The sequence below is a fragment of the Galeopterus variegatus genome, unplaced genomic scaffold (assembly GCF_000696425.1).
Source record: "Galeopterus variegatus unplaced genomic scaffold, G_variegatus-3.0.2 Scaffold709, whole genome shotgun sequence".
Taxonomy (NCBI): Eukaryota; Metazoa; Chordata; class Mammalia; order Dermoptera; family Cynocephalidae; genus Galeopterus; species Galeopterus variegatus.
This window is the reverse complement of record NW_007726820.1, coordinates 283,949-292,054: the sequence shown is the minus strand read 5'-3', so window position 1 is coordinate 292,054 and position 8,106 is coordinate 283,949.

Genomic DNA, 8,106 nt, shown 5'->3' with positions numbered 1-8,106 from the left:
AATTATATTAATTTTAATTAATTTAAATATAAATAGTCACATGTGGCAAGTGGCTACCATATGAGACAGCTCGGGTCTAGAGTACTATTTCTCTCCTCTCAGTTACCTTCTGGTTTATATGTCTCCCAAGTTCTTTCTGAAAGAGGATGCAACAGGAATGCAATGACAAAACTGGAAAATGACTATTTCACTATTAATCTTTCCTTCTGAGAGGTTCTATATCTTTCTTACTTTCTTATTTTAGTCTTCCTTAGCATAGTATAAAATAATTGGTGAGTACTAATGGACTTCAATAGCAAAATTTTTCAATATATAGGAAAAGTAAGATCATTAAAATTCCATAATGTACCTTAGGTTTATAAAATGGGTCTAATGGACCTGTATAGTAAGATAGAATGATTTGTTTTTAATAAGTACATTTTTTTTCTTTGTTCTTTGGAAGATGTCTAAGAAAGAATTAGTCACAAAACCATATAAGTAGTTAGAATGGCTCAAAAAAAAGAAAAGAAGAATTAAGATTACTCCAGCTGCTGTAGACTGGATGCCCTGCCCAACCTTACTGAGCCTTAATCTCCACTGTAACTGTTGAGGGTGGGAAATTCTGTTACAGTAATCGAAAGGTGAGGCACTGAAGAGGTGATTAGATTGTAAGACCATGCCACAGTGAATGGATTAAAAATGGTCGGCAGGACCATGGTTCTGAGGGCTTCAAAAGGAGAATGCATGAGGAGCTCTCTCTCTCTCTTGCTCTGCTTCCACCATCTTGCAATGTGAGACCCCTGGGTCACTATCACCATGAAGGCCTTTACCAAATGTGTTCTCTGGACTTTGGATGTCCCAGCCTCTGAAACTGTAAGCAATAAAAATTTTTTCTTATAAATTACCCAGCTACAGATATTTTGTTATAAGCAACAGAAATAGACTAATATACCAACTGACCACGATTTCATTCTCTTATTTTAGTTCTGCTGGCCTGGAAGACATAGATTTTATTTTCTATTCTTTTGTGGTACTCCTAAGTTAAAAAAGAAATAAAAGCAGCAGCAGCAAACATGTATTGTGTACTTACATGTATCAGTAGCATTCTAATGGCTTCATATGTATTTCACTTAATCCTCCCACAACACTATGAGAAGGTATTACTGTCAATGTTTATAGATAAGGAAATTTAGGCACAGGAAGGTGAAGTAACTTAATGTCATACAGCTAGTTAAGAGATAAGCTAAGATTTCACTGAGGTAGTTTGGCTGCAGAGCCACAAAAACAGCTATTTATTTTTGTAAGATGCCCTAAAGTTGATCAGTGTCTCTACACTCACTTCTTATGAACAAGACACGAATAGCAGCATTCTTGACTCAATGAACTCCCCCCCTCCCCTTCCTTCTAACTTTCTTGTTATTGTCTAGAATTTTGATACGACTTTTAAAAATATTATATTTACTATCAAGTCAGTTTGATTATATATTTAAAATCATTGTATCTTGCAATTACCATACAGGTCCATTGGATCCTTTTTTATAAACCTAAGGTACATTATGGGATCTTAAGCATCTAGAAGTAGATTTTTTAAAAGTTTATCTTGCTAAGCAACTATTGTTCAGAAATGTGCAATTTCAATAGGAAAGCTTAGTTCAATTTGAAACTTAGTTCAATATGAAAACTACTTCAATTCTGAAAAATTTGCAATCATTTCATTAAATATTGTTTCTTTACTACTCTGTTTAATCTCTCCTAAAATTTATTTTGAACATTGGACTTATGTTTCAGTCTCTCAATTTATCCTCTTAATTTTTTTTTTCATATTTTTTCTCTTCTCTCTTGCTACATTCTGGGTGAATTCCTTAATACTATATTCCGAACTGCTAATTCTTTCGTTGACTATGTCCAACCTAGTACATCTCATCTCATGATATCATTAGTTTAATCACTTCTAGTGTTCTCTTTTTATATCCATTTGTAATTGACATCTACTTAGTTTTGGTTCTCTTTTATGGCTATTATTACTTCCTTTATCTCCTTCAGGATCTTAAAGATACACTTTGAAATTGTTCTATTATTTACAATTCATAGACCAAGAATTCATTTGAATGAGAATATCAATTATCCGCCCACTCCTGCACAGACGGAAACATACTATAAACACTGTATCACTATTCCATTTATTCACCACTAAGCAATAAATCTTGGAGGTATTTCCATCAGTACACAGAAAGCATTTTCTTTTCTTTTTAATAGAAGTGGTGACTTGTTTACTCTTAGGGTTACTTTTTCTTGTGTATTTTTTAATTTTTTGTTTACAGGTTCATTATAACTCAAAGTTGCATGTATGTTTGTGTGTGTGTGTTTGTGTGATTACATCACTCTAATAATTTTTCACTTGCTGCCACCTCTCACCCACACCTCCCACCCCAAAATGAGATGCCTCTTCCTGGAGATCCAGCCACTAAATCATAGGTAGTTTGGCCCATCTCTTATCCAGGCAGCTTTCACCACTTCCTTCAACCACTGTGGACATGGAATTTATATGTTATATCTCTAAGCAGTGATCACACATTCTTTTTCAGTTCCTTTCTGACTCAGCCCCCTAGCTTCTTAGGCAGTAAACACAAGTTCTGTACCTCTCTCTTCCCCAATCTTCCCACCAATATACGGTAGTTTTGGTCTCTATCCTGCAGGAGATGACCTCTCAGGGGCATCTGCTTGCTTCCAAAACAGATTCTGGTAGACCCATATATTTAATCCCTATTTATACTTTGCCTTTTGTTCTAAGTCCAGAGATGTTTATCTTTGTTTTGTTCTTTTAGTTTTGAGTAGACAGTATTTTTTTTTTTTTTTGAGTGCAAAGTCTCCCTCCCAATCTTCCTATTTGCTCAATTCCTCTATCATTCCCCCTAGATAACTCATTTTTTCTTGTGCATCCTTTCCAAGTTTATGAATAAACAAAAAATATATGAATATAAATTATTTAGCCCCAGATATTTTCTCATTTTTTTTTCTTATAACTGCATGGCATCCCATGGTATGATGTTTTCCATCATTTCTTTGACCAATCCCCTACTGTACTGATGGATGTTTGGGTTGTTTCTAACCTTCTGCTGTTATAAACCATGCTACAAAATAATCTGGTACATACGTTATGTGGCAGGTGTGCAAGTATAATAAGTAAGATAAATTTCAGGAAATGCTAGGGCTGGCCCGTGGCTCACTCGGAAGAGTGCAGTGCTGTTAACAACAAGGCCATGGGTTCGGATCCTATATAGGGATGGCCAGTTTGCTCACTGGCTGAGTGTGGTGCGGACAAAACCAAGCCAAGAGTTAAGATCCCCTTACCAGTCATCTTAAAAAAAAAAAAAAAAAAATTTCAGGAAATGCTGGGTCAAGTAGTAAATACATTTCCACTCTAGTAAATGCTGCCCAATTGCCTTCCACAGGGGTTATTTCAATTTGTAATCTCAACAGCAATGTACGAGAGCACCTTTTCCCCCAAAGTCCCACAACTAACAAAGTATGTTGCCCAACTTTTATGTTTTTTCCTGATAGGTGAACTACATCATTATAGTTTTAATTTTAATCTCTCTTACTGTAAATGATGTTGGCAACTTCTCACATACTTAAAAGCCATTTACACTTACTTTTCTGTGAATTGTTGTTGCCCACTTTTTACTGGGTTGCAAGGTCTTTTTCTTATTGTTTGTAGGAGCTCTTCATATATGCTAGAAAGACTACCCTTTGTCTATGATATGCACTGCAAATAAGTTTTGCTAGTTTTTAATTGCAAAAAAGTTTTAGCTGCGAATATGTTTGGCTAGTTTTGCTGAAACTCTATACCCACTGAAAAAACCCCTCCTTTTTCCCTCTTCTCCAGCCCCTGGCAACCACCATTCTACTTTCTATGTTAGATAACTTCATTTAAATGGGATCATGCAGTATTTGTCTTTTTGTGGCTTGATTCGTTTAGCATAATGTCCTCAAGGTTCATCCACATTGTACTGCATGACAGAATTTCCTTTTTTTAAGGCTGAATAATATTCCACTGTATGTACAAGGTACTTCAAAAAGTTCCTGGAAAATGGAATAAAAAAATAATACCTATCTTCCAGGAATTTGGGGAAGACTCCTCTTATAACACATTTTCTTTATCTATTCAGAGAGTGCTTTTTTAATGTAGTAAACTTTACCTATTATTTTATGACTTCTAGATTGAGTCATTTTATAAAGCCTTCCCCACACCAAGATTATAAAAAGAGCTCTTCCGTGTTTTCTTCTAGTACTTTCATGGTTTTATTTTTCATTAATCCATTTGGAACATATGTGGAAAACATCCAATTTCTTTTTTTTCTTCCAGTTTTGCTGACTATTCTTTCTTGTTTATTTTTACTTATGAACTCTGGAATCAGCATGATTAGTGTTTAAAATTAATTTATAAAAGACCTTAGTGAGAACTGTTATCATTATGTATTCTTCCTATCCAGAAAACAGGATTTTTATTTGTTCAAGGCTTGTTTTGTGTCTTTCAAGTAAACATTTCCTACTAACAATTGTCCCATTTCCTCCTGTATTTTCTATAATTTCTGCTTAACCACAGTTGCTGCTATGTTACCTGACATACAGGTACTCACAGATGTTAAACTTTCATTGTACCCTCTAAGAAATAAGTTCCATTCTGTATCGCTTTTTAGTATGAACTTCACCTGGTATGTTAAGATCATGACACAGCTAAATTCTTTTCATTTGTATTTGTATCTTATACCTTTGTCCATCTTTTAAAATGTCAACTTTTCACAATTTTTGTTTTAGGTGTATACCTTGTATAAGCCAGAGTTATTTTTGTCTTGAATCTAATCTGAAAATATTTTTTTCTAAAGGTGAGTTAAGCCCATTAATATTTTTTTATAAGAAAGGTATGTTTGGTCTTAGGACTGTCATGCTTGATTATGTGTGTGGTCATATGTGAACACACTTTCACTAGATATTTTATTTTTGATGGGTTTGTAGTTCTTTCAATATTTAGGGAGGTTTATGTTTTTGTTTTAGTGGTTACTTTTATAATAATTTAGCAGAATTCCCCTAGGTTTCTATCTCTTTAGACAATACCTATAAATTCCTTAATATGAACAATGTTAAAATTAGCACGTTTCCTCTTCCTCCCACTACCCGATTTAAAATAATATTTATTTAATTAATACTGTTATCTTTAGTGTTTCTTTTGAAGTGTTAAATGTTTATACTTCTATTACTTTTTTGTTGTTATTGGCAGGCCAGTACAGGGATTCAAACCCTTGACCTTGGTGTTACATACTTCTATTACTTGATGTGTCATCTTTAAATATCTTCTTGACTACCAGTTATTACAATGAGGCAGTTGATAAACTTACCATACCGCCTTCCTTATTCTCTCAAATTTTATTATTTTATCATTTCTGCATCCTCAGGGTATATAACATTAACATTATGTTCTCTCTTCATGATCTCCACATTTGTTTTAGTCTTTCAGGTCTATAAAATATATATATATATTCAATGCTTACCAATCCTTTCCCCAGATGCTCTCTGTTGGCTGAGTTCATACTCTACTAGTTTCCTCAAGAAGCACTCCTATAAATAATATTCTCTGAGTTCTGTTTGTTCTTTTTATACCTTATGAACAGCATGACTCAACACGAAATCTCTGGTTTCCACTTTTTCTTATAAATGTTGCTTTAGTGGTGCTGAACATTGTGGAGAAATCTGAGGCCAGCCTGATTTCAAGGCCTTATAAGTGATTTGGGGGATAGAGGAATAAAGAATATTGAAGCTGTAAGAGATGAATTTAGAAAATAATTTTTCATCTATAGAAACAGTTCTTTGTAGACTTTTGAACTAAGAGGTTTCAAACCAATGTAAGACTCTTACTTTGGGGGGGGGGGGGCAGAGGCAGGATTAGTAAGGTGGCTGACTGTCCAAAGGAATCTTTATAACCATTCTGATTCATTTCTCCCAGAAAAGGTAACTTTCAATATGTAAATTATAGTTCAATTAGTTTTTCCTCAATTGTATCTTTAAAAATTTTTTCTGTTGTACTGTTTTGGTTTTTTTCTATAGGGGTTTCAATTTTAAGTGTGTTGGATCTACTGTATTTTCTATTCTATCTGAATTTTCAAAATGTTCTTTGCAAACATAATTGTTAACTCATTAAGCAGGTAACTGCAGTGCAATTATTGATCATTTCCATTAACAAAAATGTGTCTACTCTTCCTAGAAATATGCATTTTTAAAAACTTTTACATTGGAGATGATTATTAATGCAGTATAACATAGTAATTAAAACTTCATTCAAGCTGTTTAATCAGAAAGACATGGAATCTAATCCTATGGTTACCATTTACTAGCTCTTGTGAGTTAGACTTCTGTTTCCTCATATGTAAAAATGAGTAAAATATCACCTACCTGATGGGGGTTGTTATAAGAATAAAACAAACCTACCCAGAACAGAGCAATCAATAAATGGCTATTACTATTACTACTACTACTACTAAGTAGTAATAATTACTATTACAAAAATTCCTATGTTGTTTCCCCATGTATCAAGGTAGCTAATTGGTACTTAAATGCTTTCAAAAGTATTTTCTCCTTGTTATGCTTAATATATAAATTGTACCTCATTTATATTGTGTATTACAAGTCCATACACTGATATTAGACATCTATTAATAACAAGGAAAATACATTCTGATGAGTATTTAGAAACTTCATTGCCAAGAAAACATTCAGGGCAGTGAACAGGATGAACTTACTATACAAAATATTATCAAATATTTACTGATAATTCTTCACCTATTAAGCATAAATGGACCTAACAACAATGATAAATGACAGCAAGCACCTGAAGCTAGGATATGGGAAGCTACCAAGAGGGCATGAGAACTCATAAAAGGAAGTGATCAAATACTGAAGTCAAGCCACCAATAAGTTCACAATTTTATAAGAGCCAAAAAAAAAAAAAAAAAATTTGTAGTAGTACTATGCATGGATCATTGGAGAACAACATGTAGATGAGTCTGTCTAAGGAATAATCATGTAAAAGAAAAATAGGCACCAAAGCGTAGAAGACTTTGAATTCTGGGCTGAAGAATTTAAATTATTCCATAGGTAGAGTAAGGCCTAATTCCACTCTAATTTCCTTAGTGCAAAAGAAATGCCAACAGAAAGTGAACTGAGAGATGAACAGAGAGCATAATGACAGAGTAAAAATCCTGTCCTGGTAATTATTCCATGCCCTCTGGCCCACTTCCTTTCACTAAGAATATCCTTTTCTTTTTTTTTCCTTTCATCTATCAGTGGCATACTCATTCTTCAAGATCTAGTTTAAGTATCCACTTTCCCTGGGAAGTCTTTCCAAATCATTTCAGTCCTAAGACTCATTGCCCCTCTACTCCTAAGTCTTTAGTGTATTCATTCATTCAATAATATTTAATCTCATACATTAATGGTGGGATTATAAATCATACTTTTTTGGGCCAGCCCGTGGCTCACTTGGGAGAGCGTGGTGCTGACAACACCAAGTCAAGTGTTAAGATCCCCTTACCAGTCATCTTTGAAAAAAATAAAAAAATAATAAATCATACTTTTTTGAAAACAAGTTTGGCAACATTTACTGAACTTTAAAATGCAAATATCCCCTCAAACACATCAAAATGTATACATTAAATATGTGCATTTTGGGGTTATATCAATTATACTTCAATAAAGCTTAAAAATATAAAATAAAATGCAAATAAATGTCCTTTTGACCCAACAAAGCACTTTTATGAATCTATTTACTGAAATTGTGACATTAAATATGTAAAAATATTTGTACAAGGTTGTAATTGCAAAAAATGAGAACTTAAATATGAATCAATAGAAGAACATTTAATAAATAGTGGTATCATTCATTTAATGGACAATTCTGCAACTGTAAAAAGAATGAGGTAATCTTTGTATTTACACAGATATAGTAAAATGCCCAGTATATATCTTTAAATAAAAAACAAAACTTAAGTTACAAATTAATACATAAAGTATCGTCTCCTTTTAATGAAAAAAAGTGTTATATACATATGCATTAAAAAATTCAAAGTAAACACA